The sequence below is a fragment of the Onychostruthus taczanowskii genome, unplaced genomic scaffold (assembly GCF_017590055.1).
Source record: "Onychostruthus taczanowskii isolate IOZ18803 unplaced genomic scaffold, ASM1759005v1 scaffold18, whole genome shotgun sequence".
Lineage (NCBI taxonomy): Eukaryota > Metazoa > Chordata > Aves > Passeriformes > Passeridae > Onychostruthus > Onychostruthus taczanowskii.
This window is the reverse complement of record NW_024499017.1, coordinates 3,692,857-3,713,789: the sequence shown is the minus strand read 5'-3', so window position 1 is coordinate 3,713,789 and position 20,933 is coordinate 3,692,857. Positions and strand designations below refer to the sequence as shown.

The 20,933-nt window shown below is 37.2% G+C and overlaps 1 protein-coding gene across 2 annotated transcripts in view; it reads right to left on the bottom strand.

Moving 5' to 3' along the window:
- Nucleotides 1–20,933, bottom strand: part of FTO (FTO alpha-ketoglutarate dependent dioxygenase) — a 219,623-nt gene that overhangs the window by 42,890 nt on the left and 155,800 nt on the right. The gene's annotated exons all lie outside the window — the stretch shown is intronic.

The window sequence follows — 20,933 nt, the reverse complement described above, 5'->3', positions numbered from 1 at the left end:
GGAAAACACCACAATAGCGGTGCTGTCGAAAGCTAACACAAGATCTATTAGTAATCAAATTTCAGCCCAGATTTTATGGTTAGTCTAACCGAGTTAATTTCTCTAATGTTAGCAATTCATGGAAGAGGTCTCTTGTGGCAGCACAAACCTGGGATCCACAGCAGCTGTCAGAAGAGACTCTAAGGAATTCCTTATTAGCCAGAATGCAACCAGGCAGAAAACTCATTACACAGTGCTAAATATACTTAATCACATCTATTAGAGAAAAATGAACTTGATAATTACAACAAATAACTAAAGAGCAAAAAGTGTTCATGGAAAAACCCACACCAGGATGTGTAAGAAGAGGGGCTGCATACTGACTGTGTGGGAGAAAGCCTTGCTGGAAACCCTTCTGATTCTGATGGAAAATGATTACACCACAATGTACAAATGATTTAGGTTTCCCTTGAAAGTGAAGCATTTGCATTTAATAGCTTACATAAATGTAACATAATAAGTAAATTAATTGCTTAGATTTTAAAAATTAATTTGGAAAGCTCTTCTGAGAGTTGAGACAACAACATCTCAACATGCTTTTTTGAGGAAGTCTGCTACAGACATTCACCACAAAAGTGGTCATTTCACAATAGCTGGTACTTCACTGCAGTACATAATACAAGGGCTCAAAGCCTTTCCTTGTTCTTCAGCCTTTATTTTGCTTCAAATGGGATTGGACTGTGGGGGTGATGTGGTCCACAATTTTGCCCATTAAGCTATCTGTATTTTAAAATGGGCAGTTTTAAACTAAAGCTATCAGATAATGACCTCACAATGTAATTATAGGCTGAAGTCAAACATAAGCATCACGTATCATACACAGGCACTCCAAGCAGACCTGGATACCATCTGCCAAAACCTTCCTTGCTCTGTCACCCAGAAGTACCCAAAGTCTGTCTTAGTTTTATTTGCACTTGGCCTAGTCAGTGCACATGAAGTGTGGGCACTCTCAAGTTGCAGCAATTGCAAATCCTGATGCACAACAGTGCAGTGTTGCAGTGACTGCAGCTTCATAGAACAAGCCTAATACCCAGACTTCTGTCACTTCATCCCAAATTCCTCTCACATCTTACAAAAAGCAGATAACCTTTAAGCAGATCCATGGAGTCTTTTTGAGCCCAAACTTTATTTAAAATTCTTTCCCAACTATATTTATATATATCCTTAATTCAACATCATTGAAATAAAGAAATCAGGCATATTGAAATCATCAAATAAAATCTGAGAAGGGATACTCCAAGGTTTTCATGTAATTTTAACTTTATTGGAAGAGGACAGCTAAGTAATGCACGAAGCAAGCCATCTGGGTTTTCTTTTTCTATTCAGCCACAGAACATTTTCACCTTTATTTCTACGAAACACCATTAAAACACTGGATAGCATCTAGAAAAATAAGACAAATTCTTCACATTTGTATCCAAATAAAGAGAGAATGCAATGGCCACAGAAAGTCCTCACCTAAAGGCTGTCAAAGACACAGAAAACCTCAACACTTTGCAAGTCAAAGTAGGGACCCAGGGAAGTCCCAAATGAAAGGTTTACAATGCCTCTCTTCACCTCATTCCTTTCCTCCAGCTGTCATGAAGAGAGGCAAGAAATTGCAGAATTCCATTTCCTAGGAACATAACTTAAAATGGTGGAAATTGGGAAACAGGATTTGATTCATTGTGTGGCCCAACAGCAGTGAAAAATCCAAAGTCTGCATGACAGTAAATTAAGAGCAGATGGACAAGACTTGAACTGATAGAAGAAAAAATTTTTTACTGCTCCCTTGCACTTGTTTTCCTTTATTTTAGCTGATTCTACCTTCTTTTGGTCATTTCTGCTGTCTCTGTATCATGTCAGAACCAGCATTTTACAAGTAAAACAAGGCAGTTGCCACAAAGCTCAGGCAGTAGCCACTTCTCAGAAGTTGAGGACTACATATACACCATTTTAAAATAAGCTCCTTCCAATTAATTACACTTAGGGACTAATGTTTTTTAAAGGAAAAATGTAAAAGGTATTATAGAAGAGTGTAAAAATCGAACATTTTCTGAATTTTTTTTTTGGTTCTAAAGTTTACAGATCAGAAAATGCTCTTATGGAAAGAAGCAACTGAGCCTTGCAAGAATTACTGACTTCATAAAGTTTATTATTTAACCTATAAATCTAAAGAGTGCACCTTACTACAGAGAATGTGTAGTATTCCTCTGTGCGAACAAAGGTATCACAGAACTTATATAATTGCTTCCTCAGTTCTGTACATCTACTAAATAATTTGTTTTTCTTTGTACAAGCTGAAATTCTAATTTTAGGTTGTCAGTCATAACTTAGCATATACATCACACCATGCCGAAATGAGAATTAATGCACACACATGTGATTTGAATTATGGGCACAGAATGCTACATGAATTTGTAAGTTATTTTTACAAATTTCTACTGTAATTCAACAGATTTAACTTGCACTTAGTTATGCCAATACAATAAATGTCCAGTAAGTTTGATATGTGGAAAAACAGTTTTTGCCTTCAAGCATCCTCTCTCCACTCTATCTCTAAGCTTTCAAAACTTGGCACAGTTCACACTGGATTGCTGAATTAGGTGAACCTTTCACCTGAATTTTCATAGCAGTTTCTATAATCTTATGACTGATATGCTCTTTACCCTAGAAGGTTAAGGCAACACAAATATAACATTAACTGCTAACAACTGAAAGAGAGCTATGGTGGCAGTGGTAAGACAGAAAAATGAAACAAGCAAGTTTTAAAGGGCATAAAAGTTCATGATCTTTCTTTATGTGTACAGAAAATGGCTACAACCACATCTGAATTTTGTTCAAAAAGTAGAAATTACTGATTGTTCTTTTCAGAACATCAGCCTTCCTGTCCATGTTAGGAGTTTGGACAATAAAAGCTGGCTGTGTACCATTTCTCATTTACACAGTATGAGCTCTGAGCATAGACAACCCACAAGTACAACTGTGCATTGCAGTGACAAAAAAAGGAGGTGTAGTACCCTTTTATAACAATCATGTTCAGGAAGGCTAAACACAGTAAGAACATCATCAGAATGTCAGAATTCTGCCTTAGTGTTTTGGGGATAAAGGTACATTGCAATCTTTTCTGTCCTGCCATTCAATAAATAATAATAAGCCTTCCTCACTTAAAACAGAAAATGTATCAAATTTATTACAAAAGTTCATTAGCATTTACTGAGAATTGAATTAATAGAAATGGAAAGCTTGCTTTAGAATTAGTGTGTTAATAGTATATGAATTGCAGATCTCTCCTTTTAAATCCAGATAATTCTTTCTGGGATATAAATTCCCATTCTTATTTAATTCTCTGTTGAGGGCCTTATAGATTTTTTTCTTTTCTCCCAGGGAAGTTTTTTCCATTGTGAATACAGAAAAAAAAGAAATCTGTGGAGATGTTCACAGAGCAAGTTTATGTTGAGAATAAAGAGCCGTTTGAAAGCCAACAGAGAGTGATGAGCAGTGACAAACACAGGAACAGAGGAATCATTTCTTTTGCAGTCCTCATGGACAGTCCAATGATGCCACAGGCACAACCTTTTCCTAAGCAAAGAATGTTGTGATAGCATCAAAGGCAGAAAATCTGATTAAAATGGCTAAAACAGAGCTTTGTTGTTACAAAGTGTGGAAAACCTCGCAGCTCCAGATGTTCCTAACTTGGTGACGAAGCTTTCCTTTGCTTTTTTCCTATTTTCCAACACAGGGATGCACCGAACACCCTTGAAAAACACGGCAGAGTTAGGAACAGCACTGACAAGCAGGGCAGGCAGAAGCAGCAGTGTGGTGGCAGCTGCAGCAGCCCGGGGCTGGCAGGGATGGAGCACATGGCTGGCACGGAGCAAACAGCAGAGACAACCGCTCCAGACCACGGACGGGGCCTCGCTCCGTGGGGCTCCGCCACAAGAAATGACAAGAAGAACTGTATCTATGACTTTCTCTAATGTTCATAACTCAAAACCTACGACCTTGATCACTTCAGCAGATGGTTTTGCTCTGCTGTAGTTGCAATTAAACAGAGTGTGCCAAAGTGAAGAGCAAATTACCCATGCTATCTATCCCAGTTAAAAAAAATCTGCGGTCTTCCAGTATCTAGTGGGACAATATCCAAAATTTTTCAGCCCCAGCCCATGCTGGATTGCCATTATATTTTATGTCAGTCAGTACTTCAGAGAGTCCAAGACCCTTGGCATATGTTCTTAGTTAACAAAATGGAAAATTAAACTTTGTAGCAACCCCCTGCCACTCCCAAAATAAAAGAAAAATTCTATTTACATCAATGAGCAGGAAGTCTGATCTTCCTGTGCCAGCCAAAAAGCCTGCAATATAAGGACGTTTGGCTGAATAAAGGAATTTAAAGTAAGCAAACTAGTCTAAACTCACAATCCTGCATTTCAGGTGCTGAGGAATATTCATAAGGAATATGAATTTTAAAATAACCTCTGATATTGACAAGCAGAAGTTTATTACTTTTACAGAGCTTTTATGCCTGTTCAAAAATGAGCTGACCTTTTGAACACATTATCCTCATGGAAGAAGTGTTCCTGAATTTCTTCAACACACAAAAATTACCACAATCATAAACCCAGTGTATGCACAAACACGTAAAAAAATTGTATTGCAATGAAGCAGGATGAGGTACCTAATGACTGTGGCATTTCCAGTAATTAATGACTGTCAATAAGACCTCATGAAGTCTGAGGGACTGAACAAGACAATGCCTGAATATGAGACCTAGTCTTTGGTTCCCTGCTACCAGAACAAACTTTTCTCTGGGCTACACTGAAAAGGAAACACGAGCAGCATCTGCTCCTTGGCTCTCCAGCAGTGATGGATTTGGAATAGCAATGTACAGTAGTTTTTACAAATTAAATGCATGAAAACTGCAATGAGTAGACTGGAAAAAAAAAAAAAAAGGTATTTGAGAGTAGATCTGAATATGAAGAAGATATGTAGATAACCTACCTCACTGGCAAATGCATGTTAGGTTTTTTACAGTCCAGATGGTATGGGGCAAACCAAAAGGGGGCATTTATGTCAGAGCCTGTACAAGGATGCTGATATGGTTTCTTTTTTATATAGAGCTGGGTAAAGAGATCAGAGAACACTGGAACGTTAGCCAAAACAAGTTATCCAGCTGCACTGTGTTTCATCACATATCAATTTTTACTGAAAGAAACCCATACAAATTTAATCAGTTCTTCATATGGTAATATTTAACATTTTTTCCCAAGTTGTTTGATATTATTGTTTTAAAAGTTCCTTTTCCCCCGTCCTCGAAACGTGATGTGTGATAGTGGTGAACACAGGAAAAACATCTATCCCTGGCAAGACTGAAAGCCTCATTTACAGTAGACTCAGTAATAAATGCACTGGCGTCTGTGGCAATTGACTGTCTCAATGAAGAACAGGTCACCATAGGGAGCAGCACAGGCAGCCTCTACATTTGAACTCCCACATCCCCATCCCGTGCATGTTTGTAGCATCAGTAGAAATTAAATTACCTTAATAAACCTTTCTGCCTCCCCCCTCCCCAAGAAACAGGATTATTTTCCTGATATCATAAACCACATGGGTTTTCCTTCTTTTTTTTTTTTTTTTTTTTTGGAAGGCTATCATGTAGCATTTGTATAGCACTTTTAATTATTTGAAAATATATAATAGAGTGGAGACATAGATCCCACTTATATAAATGCCTATTAAAAGGCCATTTATTCTCTCAGTAACCATAAAACGTAAAACACCTCTTAAAAGAATATAATTCCTTTGTTTCTAAGCCAAACACATATAATAAGACAGCTTGCTCCTTTTAAGTAAATAAAAATTATTTGTATTAAATAAAATGAAATATTGTACGCACTATATAATTTAACAATAAGACACATCAAAGTATGCATTACTGCTAACCCATGCCTGAGAGGTGTTGCAAGCCAAATTCTTTAAACGATCCAAGAAACATGTTGTTACAGAAAAGCAAAAACCACAGCGCGTCATAAACTATTGGTCAGATGAGATGTAAAACCAAGATCCTAACCATTTGTGGTCACTAAAATCCCCTGGCAATTACTGTGCCCATAGAATGTTGATTTTGCCCAAACTGGAATATTTTTAATGCACAAGTTTTATGGTATATTCCTAATTTCTGCAGGGAGAAGTCCCTCCTGTTTCCTCTGCACTCTGCTGTGTCCAGTCCTCAAATGGTTGCAAGGCCTGTCTTGCATGTGAACACATTTATCTGGATCTCTACATGCTCTCAGTTACAGCCCACTGAAATGGGTGAAACTAATGGGATTTCTTGGAGGTACTTGATAGTGACATTTGATCCATAGTTTGTAACACAGTTTCAGATTCCTCAACTATAATATAAGTATAAATAACATGATTATGCTGTATATAAATCCAAATAAGTTTACTCAAAAAATGTTTATTAGTGAGAACACACTAAATCCCTTGACAGAACACGAAGTATTTTTAAAAACACAGCAAAAATACCCATCACAGAAAAGTTTATTGTTTGTATCAGTTTCATATGGATTTACACCACCACATTGCATCTATATTCCCCATACAGGAACTGTTCTGTAGTTTTGACTGCTCTATTTAAAAAAAATAATTCAGTGGAAGCACTGTAAGCTGAATCAGAAAGCTGATGAGTCAGTACAGTTCACTGAAAAGGAGTTTCCTCTCCAAGAGAAACATTAACATGTAGTGTAGCTTAGGTTCTAGCTGTGCCAACTGTATCGTAGCAAAAAAAACCCCCTCTGTCTCTAGCAACAGCAGTAATTTCTTTTAAAAAATACACCACACAGCAAGGAAATGACTGTAATCCTACTGATTTATATCACATGTGAGGAGTGGGTGAATGGTGGCCTAAAGTGACATGTGAACCAAAAGTTGAGTTGTAAGTTAAGAGGACACTGACGCTATTCCATAAAGAGAAACCTCCCCAAAACAGGACAGAACTGAAGACCTTCTGCTGCACCTGAAGCCTTCAGTACTCCAGCACTGAAGACAGTGGGGTCACACTGTGGAGCTGTGGAGCTGCAGTTGTTGGGACATCTGCCCTACAGTCGGTCCCAAAGTGCACCAAGAACGAGCTGCGAGCTCAGGGCAGAGGCGCTGGAGATGGGAAAATCCCTGCTTGCCACAACAGCTGCACATTCCACCCACGAAAGGTCCCACTAACAACCACAACCATTTATTCTGTGATGCTCGAAAAGCTTTTTAATAATAAAACAACCCTAACTGAAAAGTAATGAAGCATAGGGGAGTTTTTCTGAATAACTGTGACCCCAAAACATTCTACTTTGTTGGTCAAAATACGCCTGCCAGGTGAGTGGGAAAACCAGACACCAGCATATCATCCTTCTCATTGTTACAGAAACAGCAGAAAGCACATTAATTCATGTCAGACATTTCTATCAAAAAAGCCACGTCAAATAATAAATTTGAGGTGATTTTTTTTCATACTGTTATGTCAACAACGAATGACTGTGTTTATGAAATTCTTTCTTGTAATGTTACTTAATAGTTCTAAACTTTTGCTGCTATCTTGCAAATTAACCTGCACCTGCAGTTTCCTGTGGCTATAGACTTCACCACCAAAAGTCATATGGTGCTAAAATAATATTTAATAAACACTTTTTTATTAACCCGTCTTCCATCCACAGTATTATTACAGTCAATAAATGTTACAAGAACATTATTATGTGGCCTAAAAATTGTTATTAATTTGCATTTGATCGACTCCATGTGTCCACAAGCCTTACAGGACGGCTAAGTGCTTCTAGCACAGAGCTGAAGCTCTTCTGAAGCAGATTCACACCCATTCAAAAACAAAAGGCTATGCCCATTGAACAAACAGCAGCCAAATCCTCCTTAATTTCATTGCTCCAGGCGTGCTGGTGAACTATTCACACTGATTGGCATCGTTCAGTTTTCAATAAAGGATTTGCTGAAGTGACAGATACTTGTGAAAATAAACTGCCAACAGATTTGCTATGTCAGTAATTAAGTATGTAAAGCTACAGATGTTGAACAATAGTGCCTTCCACCAAGATCTATGCCATAATATCAAAAAGTAACCTGGCATCTGGTTTCTTTATTTACGTATTTTTTTTAGTGTTTGAATCTTAATTTTTTACAGTTGACAGCAACGTTATTTGAGTCAGTCAGTGGCATCTGGTTGCTGGGGGGGGTGGAAAATAAGGAAAAAAATGAGGGAAAAAAAGCAGCTCTGTGCACTTTAATTAATTGTGGAGAGATTACATGGTCTTCCAACCGTGTAGTTTGTCATCAGAGCACATTACAGATTTATATTAGATGTTTCTCCACAGTGTCAAGAATAATTAAAAAGGGATAGGAAATGATGCCAGCTAGCAATGCTTTACATCAGCAGTGAAAGTTTTATATTTATTACAGCCAAATAATTTTAAAAGAAGATGTCAATTTTGTAGTTATACTGTGCAAGGAATAAATATTAGGTGGGCAAAGCAGCCAATACATTTCAGCTGCTTGAATAATGAGAGGTTCATGTTTAATCTATCAGACCTACCAGAATTGGTGTGACATGTCAGTTATTAATGAAGCAGCATCCCCTTTTCTCATAAAAACATCCTCTCAATACAATAACTAACATATGTTTTTCTTTTCTTCCTAAAAGGAGCTCTGCCCAATTCGTCCTTTTGATTCATGTAAGAACAGACATGCCTACTGTACACAAATTCTTTTGCTCAATTAATTTGCAATACCTTTGGTCTTGGGCTGTGCTAATAGAACAGTGCTTATGTGTACTCAAGCTCTCAATTCACTCATCATAAAGGGCCACGTTTCTCTCCTCCCCTGTGCACAGACTCCTTTGTACTTGCAGATGAGAGAAGCTATGGACCTAAAGGCAGTTTGCAGCCTAAGGAGCAATCTCCACCCAAATAATACAGGTTTCATTTCTGTCCTCATATAGACTCATTCACAAACTGCATTTCTCAAATCCCCTCAATATATTTGTATTTATTTCATGCAGTTTGACTAACAGAGTTTCTGCTGCTTTAAGCATTCTGTATTAAGAAACCAGTGCAAACAAGTCACTTCCTTTTGCTATAAAATAGCTTTCAACCTCTGAGCTCAAATGGAGATTTTCTGTTGCATATCAATGCCAAAATGAATTACTAAAAACAGCTGTAAATTTTCCTTTTTACCCCGTTCTGTTTTCTTTTTTCTTTTTTTTCTTTCTGAAGCACAATGAGAAAATAACTTCAGAGAAATTACTACACATAATTGTGATCAAATGACTTGGCCCTTGCTGTTGTTTTTGCTGAGCCCAAAAGAGGAAACAAGCTTTCATGAGTACAATGGCAGCTTTCCCATTCAGTTTATCTCTCTCATGGAGCTACATTTTATAAAGGTAAAAATGCAAGAATTCACATCCTACATCTACAGCACCACCCAATTATGGCCAGAGCTCATGAACCAAAGAGCTGATCTGGAGGAGGATTGGGCATCTCTCCATACAAGGTAGGCAGTGAGCCCCAGCAGACAGAGCTCTGGACTGAGATTGCCAAGAGAGTGATGCCTCTCCTTGGCATGCCCAGGATCTCACTAGATGGCCTTGAGTAAGTCTCTCTTTCCTTTATGGTTGTGACTACAGAAAGGGCCATTTATTTCATTTCATTTCAGACGCTTGGGCATTTGTTCATCACCATACATTATTACCCCAGTTAGAGATGAACTTCTATATGTTATTATAATGTGCATAGATTTTGAAAAAAGTACAGTTAAACCCAGTTTTTCATTCTTTAAGTGCCCTGACTTCATTTGGGATGTTTAACCATGCAATACAGCATTGCTGGGTTAAGATACCACACAACATTTCTGCCTATTGAAGCTGCTGTGCCATGTTTCAGAACTGTTCCCTAGCAATGGACACCACACCACCTGCTTGGTTTTGTTTTCTGCTGAATGATCACTTCATTTACACTAGGAAACATGGCAATGACAATTCCATAATGTTTTGTATCTATAACGAGTCCATTTGAAAAATGTAACCAGTGTGCAATTTGCCTAAGTGGTGGTCCCCTAAACACTGTAAAGCTTTGGAATGGAAATTTCTATTTACTGCTGTTTTTAAGCACCTTTTCAAATGTGTTTTTTTCTATGTATTACCAAAATGTTTGGGAAACGACCTGTCTAGATGCCTTTCCTCTCTTTTTAATATGACCACAGCAGCAAACTGCTGCAGCTGCTCACAGAAGAAGCCCCCAGGAGAACCAATACCTGTCAGTGAGTGAGATCTCTTTCTTTGAAGCCTACTATTGGCATTTTTTTTGGCACTCCCTTCTCTCTAAGAGATGAGGAAATATTCTGGGCAAAGTCAGGAATGGCTGTGGAGAATTCTCAAGAGACTTGCTCTGATTATTTTTAGGCTGATAAGGAATTTGATTGGATTTGGAGACAGAAGATGGGAAGAAACTGTTGGTCTTATCAAATAGGATCAGATTTATTTTAAGGTTATTTGGAGCACCGAGAGCAAGCCATAGTAAATAAAATATGAACACAAAAAAAAGGAGGAAATCGTTCACAGCGACCTACTGCATTACATACAGCATTTTACTTAGCTGATGTCTCACAAGTGCCAGTCAAAATAAAGTTCCAGCTTCTCTCACATTTCTCTACGTGACTACATGTGCCACTGACAATTCAAAGCCTTTTCAGTCTTCAGAGAATTAATAAACATATTCCAATGGATTTGAGAGGTGCTAAAGAGGCAAAGAGTAGACATTTTCCCTTGTGTCTAGACTCAAATGTCCTTTTATTTTGAAATAAGGACTAAGTTCTCCAATCTCAGTATAACTCCTTTATCGTGAGAGACCACCTGATGAAAACCCACTTCTAAGAGGTAAAGATCAGCTGTTTACAACTGACAAAGCTTTTGGTTCTGAATCAATGCCAGTATAAATATCCAAATAGTACTTCCTGGAGAATTAAACCTGGACCTCAGAGTCTCCTGAGCTACAGCTTCCAGCTCAGTACCAGTAATACATCTAAAATCAATGCTTAACACACTGACTTACCATTTCAGATTCAGGGACTCAAATATCACAAATGTGTCTGGGAAAATAATCTCCCCACCATGCTACTTTGTCCTCTGAACTACTCTTCCCCACCCTTTCTCTCCAGTTCAGTGACAGGCACACAGCAAGGGCCATTAGTAGAGATATGACTGGTACAGTAGCTCCTGAATACTTTGATGATCTACTTTGATCATCTTGCATGATATTCATTGGAGAACTCTTACCCTTTCCATTCTGTAGAGGGTGGATATCTCCATTAAAAGTCCTCTTCTCTGATTACCATCAGCACTGAGGAATTCATGGTGTGCAATGTGGCTTTCAGGTCTCAGACACACAGAGATTACAATGTTCAAATTTAATTTTAATTTAATTCTATTGCATCAATATACAACTGCTTTATGGTCAAATCAATCCACTGATTAACAATAGTTTATCATTGACTTGAAATTTTGCCCATGCAGAACACAAGCAAGCTATATTAATATTTGCTCTGATTTATCCTACCCTAATCAACACTCAGCTGTCACCTATTTTAACTACTGAATATTTAATAACTAGTATTAAAATAAAAGGGCATTATCAAAGTTTTGGACATCTTCCAAAGCATATTAATTTCTTATGACACCCAACCAGCTTCTCTAAAAACATTCAGAAGCCATTAATTTGCATGAAATCAATGAAAAAGATACAGCATAATCATGGATATTTCTTAAATTATTTCCCACAGCAATGGCTGCCTTATTCCCACCTGCCCTTTGCCTTTGTAAGGAGAATAATTTAGGAAAAAAAAAAGAATCACATCTTTAGGTTCCTAGTTGGGTTTATATTATATATAATGACATTAAGTAACTATTCCACTTCCATCCCACTCTCTAAACATTAGTCTTAGATAAAGACTAATCATGATTTAAAACTACTTTTCTTTGGAGGGATATTAGAGGAAGTCACGTTGGGTGTGGAAACATTCCCAAGCCACAGACCTATTTAAAAGGGCCCTGTAAGAATGCCAACACAGTTTTCAGACTTAAGGTATTAAACACGTTGTAACTTGTGCTGCAAAGGGATGGTGAATATTAGCAGGGTGGTCAATGGGGTAAGAAGCAAATCTTACTTACAAAACTGCTTTCTTTTACACTTGCACATTCTCTAAACAACAGATTAATTCATTTACAAAAATATTTACAACTTAATTTAGACTGAAAAGTATCTAAATATAATCAATGTTGTTGACATTTTCACTGAATTTTCACTGAAATGAAGCAAATTAATCAAAGTATTTTAATTAGAAAAATTAAAATCATTCATGCAACTGCCAAAAAAATGAGGTTTCTTAACTAAAACCATTACACCAGAAATTAAAAACCTCTTTCACACAGATGTTTCCCAGGAGTTAAAAACATGCCTGGGCTGGCTACTGCTACTGGATACCCAGTTTCTCAAAGCTAAGCTAAATCCACTGGACTTTCAGAAGAGTATTTTTCATCTCTCTTCCAAGAAGTGGTTATTACAACAAATCAAGTGAAATTTTGAAATTTTTAATAATGACAATGCATTAGATATTATCAGAGGTCTTCACCAAGACCATTTGTTCTGGTGTTACCATGGGGTGATCATGGCATCCCCACATGCTCCCAGTTCCGGATGCCAGCGGCACTTTCCCTGTCCCTTCCCCAGGTGCAGGACCCAGACAGGGCAAATTTAAACACACACAACTGAAGTTAAACTGAGATGGTTTTGAAGTCTCCTTAGGATCTGAAATCATAAGCAGTACACTAATGATCCTGTAAAATTACAGATTTTTGGGGGGAGAAAAGTGGAAAATGTTTTTCTTTTTCAATCTGCCATATAAAATGGTGATATATCCTGAATATTTTTTTGTGTATGCCCATCAAAATCGATGGGAAGACTTTAGTGGCATTTGACCTGGATGCTTATCACCTTTTGTACCTATATTTTTATAAATTATTTTCCTTCTTTTACTGTTCTCTGTATCACGGTTGCCAATACTCTAGTTGTATGCAAGGTGATTTAACATATGTTAAGAGTTTTCTAAAATACTTTGGGATCCTTGGGGATAAAAGGTGCTACATTTTTTTTTTTGTATTTTTAAACAATGAAATTGTGTGTCCTCTATAACACATATACATCTAGATGTTTGCAGACAGCATTTTTGTTGTTGTGCATGCCTTACCACGTTGCTTCCTTGAGGAAGACACACTAAAAAGCCAAAATTTCAGTAAAAAAAAAACCTAAATAAAAAGAAATTTAAAAACATAACCCCAGAATTCACTGATTTAGATTCCAGTCTGAAAACCTGATGGACCCATACTGAATTCCCAGTAAATCCTGATCTAGACAGGACACTTAGGAAGAAATGCACAGATACAAAGGTAAATGCTAATTATGCATTATAATGTTTAAAGAAGGTTTATGCTGGATTTCATAATATGCACAAGCACTTCAGAAGTAAAGAGCTTTATATTGTATTCCTTGATTTCAAATAGTCTAAACATTTTAGCATTGATGTGCCTTTCCACTCACAGCCTTTGCAGTGCACCTCTTGACCTTTCAGCACTCAAGAGTGGGGCAGAGATAACTAAAATCTGGGAAAAGCAGTAAAACACCAAGCACGTAATAAATTAAAGACTTGGAAAATTGTGGTAATAAGCCCTTTGGGGTAAATCTCTTTTAAAGCAGTAGCACTGTTTAACACTACTGGAACAATTCTTGTTTTATTTAAAACTTGTGTTAAGGAGCTTCACCTACTGCTTAGATACAAAATGTGTTTCTGTTACAGTGATGCAATTCTGTTTCAATGAGTTTCTGGCTTATTTCATGATGTCTTTAGATCTTTGTCTAAATAAAAAGACAACCAACACTTTTGGTGAAATGTTTAGCCCCATATACAGAGGAAGGCAAGTCACTCCTTGCATTGAACACTTCCATTTTCAAGGCATGAGGTTTAAGGAAGAAACCCATATGAATCAGTAGACTAAAATGAAAATTGTCTTTGGCAAGGAGTCTTCTGGGATATCTTGTTTGTGCAAAGCCATACATGAATGGGAACCACAGTTTCAGTCTAGATCTCACCTGCACTCATTTTAAAAGTGAATGCTAGATAGAGAGTAGACTGCTCTCAAGGAAAGGAAGAACAACCAGCATCTGGAACTGCATGATGGAACTACCAGTGTAATGAGAAAAACCCAGAAATTACAAGGAATACCTGACACCCATTAATAATATTTGCATGAAGCCCTTAAGGAATCTCAGTAAGTCATGAAAAAGACTGGTCTTTCATGGAAATTTAGGAACACAGAGATGGCGGTCATGCGCACACACAAACTCTGGGGAATTCTGCTTTAAACTATGGAATTTGAGAAAAACTGAGGCACTGGAAACCTGAGACTATTCTTTAGGTCTTTGACATCTGTCTGAGGGGAGGCAGGAGATGTACAGCTGGGGAAAAGACCCAACCAAAGCTCCAATACTAAAGCCATTGTTTACATGCACTTAATGGAGGAGTTGCAGGAGTTGCTGCCACAAACCTGCAATGAGAGACATGGATAAGCAACCAGCAATTTTGCAACACAAGAAAATCAGAAATTAATAACTGTTAAGTAACTTACAAAAGAAGTCCCAGGTGACTGTCTAGTCTATACTTCTGCAATGGGGCAGCACTGATGTAATTATCAGCATTCATGTTCTCAAAACAACTGATGTGAAAACATGCTAAAGGTGTCAGTTGACAAATGATAGCAAACATAGATCAAAATGAAGCAAGCAAATTGGCAGGAAAAATGAGTGACTGAATTGCCTGGGGGATCACACAGGTGTTAGATATATGACCATGTGAACAGAAATGCATACAAGTATTCACACAGAGCATCTTTTTACCAAGAATATTTTTTATCTCTTCACCATTATCAAACTGTCAACTCATATACCTTTATTAGCACTCTAAAGGAAAAAAAGCAGAATGACTCATTGCTATTTATTAGTTTGATATGTTAACTAGCAAAAGAGAAAAAAGTCCAGATATATTAAGTATGTGGAGACTGCCTACTCTTAATAACTCTAGGAAATCTTTGATCTATGTTAATCTCCTGTTATTGTAGTAAGCATGAAGGACCATCATTCATCTCATATGAGCAAGGCACTCTTGCGTGTCATGATAGATTTTATCAAGAAGAAAATGAAGTCAAAGGTGGCTGTCAAGGCTCTAGGGTTTTGAGTGAGTGGAGAACCTCAGAATGGGATTTTTAACTTGCAGAATTTGATGAAGGAAGGAAAGAAATTTAATTAACTACTTTATATACACAGTACTTCATTGATCATCAAAAAGCTTTCTTCATCTGAATTCGCACAGGAAAAATTCTCACCCAGGTAATATTCTAGGTAGAGGGAACTTGCAAAGTAATCATCAGCAGTTCAATGCACAAACGAAACAATGGAGTAGTTTGGTATTGGCAAAGATGTTCTTTCATTATTCCTTTTAAATGTTATGGAGAGATGGGATTTGAGCACAGCAGTAAATGCAGGGCACGAGAATGTTGACAGGATATTAGAAGGAATCCTGTGGTGGCAAAGTCAATGTAATTCTCATCACTCCACAGAAACAGGCCTATGGTATTTTCTGAGCAGTGAGTACAAATAATATTCACTTTGGCTTTTAGCACAGCAGTGACTGGCAAAAATACAAAAATTCTTTTAAAAATAAAAGTCATAAAATGATTTTTTTTCTTTTTTTTTAATTTGGCAGGCTATGCTAAAAAACACCCAAGATGTTAAAATTACAGGTTCATTTTTCCTTGCACTTGAGTATCACTTTGGGGTTTTTTCACTAGTCAGTGCTGCTTTACAAGATGGCACAGGAAAGTTCTCCCTGACAAGCAGCAGATACTGAAGGCATTCCACTCGTGCTGAAGTTAACCAGAAAAGTATCTCTGTGATCATTACTGAGAGGAGTTACTGTCCTCACGGTCTGCCGTGGATTCAATACAGGTCAGGTGAGCATTAGGCTGTGACTCAGTTCACCTGCCAGTGCTTCTCAGTGCTGCTGGCAGCCTTATTCCAATGCCATTTCCAAGAACTGTTTGCACCAGGACTTCAGAAAGCAGCTGTGCAGGTACTCTGAACGTTAGTGAACCTTTGGAGCTCACAGATCGCTCCAGGAAAGCAACTAAAGCAAAGATCTAGCCTTCTGATTGCTTATTTAGCACCAAGTGAACATAAATATTTATCACAGAGTTTTCTGAACTCATCACTAAATGACACTGCTACCAAAATATCAGCAATGCAAGTTACCCCGATATTGTACTAAATTCCTCCACCTGGAAAAGTAATGCCATTTGGACTCATTTCTGCTATATAATATGTTAAACCTGCACATTTTTGGTTTTTGAGGCTTAGGCCTGAATATCTATATTAGAATTAGTACTTTAAATCTTCTTTTACCTAATGTATTTCAAGAGTTCAAATTATTAAAAGAGAAACTGCACGTAGACAGAAGAGCTGACATCCCATTGGTAAGGGACTGGTTTTAGCTCTGTGTTAAGCTTCAAGAGAATGTGATGGGCAGACAGTTCTCTGTACCTGCTGCACAGCAACAAGCTTCAGCTCCAGCCACTGTCTGCACAGAGGACAGTGCACAGTAGGATTCCCATCACACCACCATGTACCTGCTCTCCCCAAAGTCACAAGTACCAGAAGATTAGCATGACAGAAAGAATATGTGTTGCAATGATGATGAAACTAGAGGTCCACACATATATTGTGTTCATACTACTAACTCATACCCTAAAATTACATTAACTAGGAAAATAGGTCTATTATTTACCTGTGGATGCTTGAAGACTTCTTCTTCCTTCTCCACCCATGTTAAAAAAACCCAAACACATCAATTCTCCTCTTCATTTTCCCACACTAATGCATTATTGACTACAATGTACCAAACTTGCACTTGCAGTCTAACCCACTATTACAGCACCTTGTATCAGTACTTTAAACATTGCTTAACAAGAAAAATATGTCAATATACAATGAAAGCCTTCATTTATGCCTTCAAATTGAGGAAACTGCTGCAAGCTATGTTGTAAATTACCCCCAAGAATGTTTAACTGGGCAAAATAAAGAACAAATTTCAGTGACATCAGACGTGACTCGATTAATAATTAGTAACATTTAACAATATATTAATTTTATCTCCTTTCTGTTCCAGTGACCCTTTCAGTCCTGAGCAATGTTTGCATATCCTACCATAAATCATGTCTCAGATTTGTCAAGGAGCTTGGAATAGTTTTGTTATTTGTGAAAATTAAAAAGTGAAGTCCTGATTCAAAAATGTTTTGATTATGTGGAACAGGGTAGGTATGAGCTGCCTGATCTCAGCTTCACTCCAGTCTCTCTCAAAACTGAAAAAGAACTGTATTTAGTGTCTATGCAGAAGTCCATCACTTCAATAACTGATGCCACTGACTGGTGGGGCCACACCAAGCTGCTCCAAACCAGGTCCTAATGCCAAGTTAGCACTCTGCCTAAAGCGACTGTCAAGTAATGATAGATTGGACAAATCTGATTGCTCTATCAAAACATTCATCTCAAATCTTGATTAGCAAACCTATTGAATTATGATTAATTCACGAGAGTGCTGCTGACAGATAAGGTACTTTATCTGACAATGTGTAGTAGTTGGTTTGCCTGAAGCAAAAAAAGCTCTGAAGCTGCTGGTAAAATAAACAGTATCAACTGCAACACACTGCAAAGGATAATGAGGCTGCACACACCTTTTAATTTAATAAAGGCTGATCTATGAGAATTTAGCTTCAGCCACAAAAACATGGGGAAGGGAGGATAATGGCCAGGAAATTACCAAAGTGGCAGGAGACGAGATAAAACTGCCAGATTGAAAGTATAGAGATGCATGGGATGGGCTACAGGGACTTTTGGGGCAGCTAAGATGAATCACAAAATCCCAAAATTCCTGGTTTTGAGAAAAATCTGATTCCAAAATTATGGCATATGGCCTTGGCTTTACTGTCTCCTAGGAGAGTGTGACACTTATATGAGATGTGACATTGTCTGCTTTGCAGTTCCAGTGAATAAAGCAAGTGGTTAAAAACTGAAAACTGTATTCAGCACATGAAAGGAGAGACTTGCTTCAGTGTTACTAAAAATATATTAAAATTATATCTTGCATTATTTTTAATGTTTCATAAAATTAAATACGAAAACAAATCCATTGTGATTTTTGCAACTTTTAGAAACCATCTACAGCAACAGCATTTTCACAATTAATGAAACTAAAATGTCATGGATTCATCAAGCTTCTTTCAATGCCACCTCTGCACACTCCCTATGAATTTGTCCCAGGCTCAGTATATTATAACAGATGTTCCATTACAGGGTAAAGTGAAAACCTACCAGTTTCAACTCAATCTCACTGTCCTGATACCTGCATGTGCACAGGGGCAGATCATTAGAAAGCTCTACATTATTTGAATTTGTAGCAGAGTCAGTGAAAAATAGGTATTGAAATATTTGGTTCTGACTTAATGAAGAATCCACCTTCTCCAAGTCACTTGTTAGCTTATCCTGACCTAATAATTTTACAAAAACCCTAATGCACTATAATTATGTTTCTCCCCAGCCAGTATTAACCTTTCTGTGACTCTTTCCTCTTTATTCTCTCTCACACATATTTATTTATTTTACCTAGCCTCTGTTAATCAATGTGAACTGCAGATGGGGTCAAGGAAAGCTACTTCCTCCTTTGATAGCCTCCAATGCTTTCACTCCTGGGGATAAAAATGCTTTAAATGGAGTTATATTCTAGGAAAATCAATATATGATTACTGCAAAGATTTGTATCGATTGCCCTGTTGCATTGCAAAAAGGCTAAAGAAAAATTGCATGGCATATTCCCTTCATTTTCTACTCCAGAGAACTTGCTGCAAATACCTTGAGCGAGTAAGAAGTATTGGGACTTTATTTAATAACCTAAACTTTTCTTTGTTTAACCCTGCTACTTGTGTGTTTACTTTGAAAAAAAATCCCCATTGACATCTCTTTTCTAATGCCTAAAACCAGAGACCTACTTGCAATCCTGAAATACAAACGCACTGCAGCTAACATCCAGCTTGCAATAACTTCACCCATTTTGCATATTTCATAATAACAAAAAAACCCTCCAAACCCCAAATTCCTATTTTCACTACTTTACCAGAATTGTTCATGCTTCTTCCTAGCACAGACACCACAGCAAATATTCAGGCTGGATCATGTTTTCACAGACTGTAGTGGTGGAGGAGCTGGGTTTCCTGACCTGGTTTCATTTGTCTTGATGTAACCAGAGTTAGACTTGTTTTTCCCCACAAAAGTCCTAAGAACTGGAACTAGGTTCAAGTTCGAAGAGGATCTTATTAAAATTCCTTACAGGAATATAAATTTTTTTTAACGCATCTTTATTTTGCAAGAATGGCCTAAATGCTTTCAGCAAATTGTTTTCAGACAACGGTCTCTGTAATCCTGTTTCTTGTAGTGAGCATTTTTCATTTCCATTATGTGGAACACTGTCCAAATAGGATACTGCTTTGACTGTTTGAATGGATAATTAAAAGTTGTTAAATAAAGTAACACACCACAATATTTCAAAGTCACTTTGAATGAGTTCTCTGTTCACCAGTCTCCTGAAATGTAACATTATTTACCTTTTAGTGAGATGCTCAGAGAACTAGTGCCAGAAAGTAATACGGAAGGACTAACATACTGATGTTTGTATCAGTGAATACAGAATGCAAACACAAAACTATAACTGAAAGTATTGAATTTTTACCGAAATGTGCATGTGCATGCAATTTCTTGGAATCTTGTGAAGAAATAATAGGAACTTACAATTTATAACTCTCAAATTTTTTGCTCTTATTTCCACAACTCCACTGGCAAATCAGTTGATCTAGTTCTAGTACGCTAATATTTAAAAAGGAGTTGTGAGTCAACATCTCCTCTTTCTGTTCCTCTCCTTAACCCTACTATATTTCAGTTTTGAAGAAATAAAAATATCATACCAGATCTTTCTGTTACTTATATTTTTCTGTTCAGGAATACTGCAAATTATTTCAATTTCAATTACATTGAAAGATATTTCATGGCATGCTCCATTACTTATCTTGTAGAATCATTCAGGTTTTCCCATGTTGCTCATTTTCATTATTAATAAATTACTGACACTAAGTTTCTTTTTTTAACACTTAGAAACTTTTTCTCCAAAGTAGGTGCTAAACATACTACAAATTAATGCTAAACATTCTCATTAATGGACAAAGTGACATCATTTACATAAAGAAAGAGCAACACTAAACCACATCTGACTCACAAGACTAATTTTCAGGAATTTTCCTTCTATGGATATGCATGTGCAGAAACCAAATAAATTCTGTTCTGGGTAAAGAGTTTCTAACAGCTCAGTAATTTTGATGTCTGGCCATTTAACTGTTCTGGTGGGAGACAATAAAACCTCGGAATAAAGTTTGTTCCCAGACTGTGATTTATGTTAATTTCTAGGTGAATGAAGGGTCCCAAGTAGTCTATTTTTATAATTGGACTTTTGACATTTCTCAAAAAGTGCCCGGGGAAGAAGACAGGCACACCTTTTTATGGAATGTATATATATAAGGAGAGTAAATACATACATGGAAAGTGAACTCCTGTGAAAACCTGTCTCCTTTAACCAGATTGTTAAATAGAAGGTCTTAACTGCTGAGCTTTTCAGAAATTTGATTCCCCTTTTTTAAAATTTTGTTTTCCAATAATTTTTTC